A 2541-nucleotide genomic window follows, 5' to 3' on the forward strand; every position below is an offset into this window, starting at 1 on the left:
CAACCATGGAGGATGTGGATCCCAAAATGCATACCACAGTTGTCCAGTGCAGAGAGGTCATTCCTGAAACAAAACATACACAAACAACAAAATGGGTCTAGCAGCTTGTATTTATGTTTATTTGTGCACTTACATATAGATTTATGTGTGTAACAATAATAATCAATTAAAAGAAACTATCACTTGAGAGTCGGGGTTTGAGAGATTCTAGGGAAGGTAGCTGACAGTGGCTGGAGGGAGGAAAGGAAAAGGGAAAGTGATAATTCTATTTCAAGTAAAACTATGTTAAAAATAAATCATTTAAAGTGTTGATTTAACCTGCCCCTAGAGGCATTGCAGGCGTGGCTGCTGTGTCACGTGTGCATCAGTAGGTATGCTGTGTCACGTGTGCATTAGGTGGCAGAACATCTAAATGATTAGTAGTATGATTTTCTCTTAAAAAAGCAAGCCTGGGATGACCACTAGTCCAGCATCAGGGGATCCTGACAGGGAGCTAGCCTGAGATGACCACTAGTCCGGCATCAGGGGATCCTGACAGTGAGCTAGCCTGAGATAACCCCTAGTCTGGCACCATGGGGCCGTGACAGAGAGCTAGCCTGAGATAACCCCTTATCTGGCACCAGGCGGACCTGGACATGCTCCCAGGATGGGGAGCAAGCTGGAGACTAGAAGAACCATGCCTCAGACTTCGAGCCCAAGTGGAAGCAATCTCAAGACAGAAAAAGACCCTCTCAAGTGACCAATCAGGTGGTCAGGTGAGGATCAAGCCCTAGACAACCACCAAACTGGAACCCTGGGGCCCCAGATAGGGAGCTAACCTGAGATGAAGTACAGCATAGCTCAGATCTGGGGGTAGAGGATGCAGAGACCATGCCCAGGTGCCATAATGCACAAGCAAGGCCTAGCACTCCCGAGACTACTCTTGAAATGACCCCAAACACTCAGAGATCCTTTAGCTTCACTAAAAAAGAAACTGAACGGTGTGTGCACAATGAAGAGAACTCCCTTCTCCCTCTATGACAGAATGTCTACTGGCTTAGTGTTGTGTGGGCCATATGCTCACAACCACAGCTGTGAGTTTATGAGTGTCACAGACATGCCGTGTCCACTACAGAACAATATTAATACCACAGCCACATAAGACAGTTTGAAACCAATTCTACTGTAGCTTTCTCTTGTTTTTGTTTGTTTGTTTGTTTGTTTGTTTGTTTTGGCAGTTTGAGGGATCAAACTAAAAGTTTAAGCTACTCCCCAAGACAAGGTTTCTCTTTGTAGCTCTGGCTGTCTTGGAACTCACTCTGTAGACCAAGCTGTACTTGAACACAGAAATCCACCTGCTTCTGCCTTCCGAGTGCTGAGATTAAAGCTGTGTGGCACCACCTTCCAGCCCAAAAATCAATTCATCTTTAAAAGGAATGCAAAGATTTTGAATAAACTATTAGCAATTAAAATAGTGACGTATCTTTAAAAATAGGTGCAGCAATCAGTGACAATTTTATTTCAGGAACCCAAAGATTGTTCAACAACAGAAAGTTTACTAGAAAAAAAAGTCCTTTTATTAATACATTAAAAATAATTTGATAAACACCACTAAAATTTCTATTAAAATATATCTATATATTGTTTATCATTGTTATCTTTCAATATTGTTGTAGAGTAGTTTATAAGTAGTAAATGCAGTAGGAGAAGAATATTAAATATCTTTTAAATAGGAAGACAAAGGGATACCATCTAATATTCTCTCTGCATAATGGTTTCCTTGATAAGGTGACAGGCTACTGAAAAAGCATTGGTAAGAAAGTTTACTGAGCCTTGGAGTAAGCCTGCAATGAAACCAGCTATTCACCATTTTATCAACAACCGCTCCAAAAGCAAAGGGAAACACCCCCTAGCAAAAGTACAGACTCTAGGAAATGCTTATAAACACAAAAATAAGTAAAATTTCCATAAGTTTCAGTGGCTATAAGTTCACCTTAGAGCTGGTGATATTAAGCCTTTGACTACATGTAAATAACTACAGTAAATAATATAAAGTTCAGTGAAAAATTTGTCAATGAACAAGTGGCCATATTACAGAACATAACTGTCATGATGAGAGATTCATGTTTTAATCAACCGAGAGCTTTAAAAATACATAAAATGGGGCTGTGCAGTGAAACCATGTCTCAAAAAATAAGCAAGCAAGCAGCATAAAATGGCACAAAAGATCCAAAAGGTAAAGCAGATATAAACGAGTCTCCATGGTCCATAATTCAAGTTCAAGCATTCAACAAACATATGAAAATGTCCAACACAACAGCAACAAGGAAAATCATGGAAACAGCAATCTGAGGTTGTTTCTCAATGTTCAAATAATTGGAAAGATAACAGTTATTTTTGGTTGATATATGAGGTAGGAGTATTTCCATGCAATGCATTGGGATTGTAAATATTATGGTCTTTTTTGAAGAGTCATGTGACACTGTTAAATTATAAATACAGACAGGATTTGAGTCCAAGATTTCATAGTAGGAAATCTATATTTAGCCACTGAAATTTTTA

General features: G+C 39.3%; 1 pseudogene; it reads left to right on the forward strand.

The window, feature by feature from the left end:
- Positions 1 to 322: 322 nt before the first annotated feature.
- Positions 323 to 432, forward strand: LOC114633693 (annotated as a pseudogene).
- The last annotated feature ends 2109 nt before the right edge of the window (positions 433 to 2541 follow it).

The sequence above is a fragment of the Grammomys surdaster genome, unplaced genomic scaffold, assembly GCF_004785775.1.
Source record: "Grammomys surdaster isolate TR1022 unplaced genomic scaffold, NIH_TR_1.0 726, whole genome shotgun sequence".
In the NCBI taxonomy this organism is placed as follows: Eukaryota; Metazoa; Chordata; class Mammalia; order Rodentia; family Muridae; genus Grammomys; species Grammomys surdaster.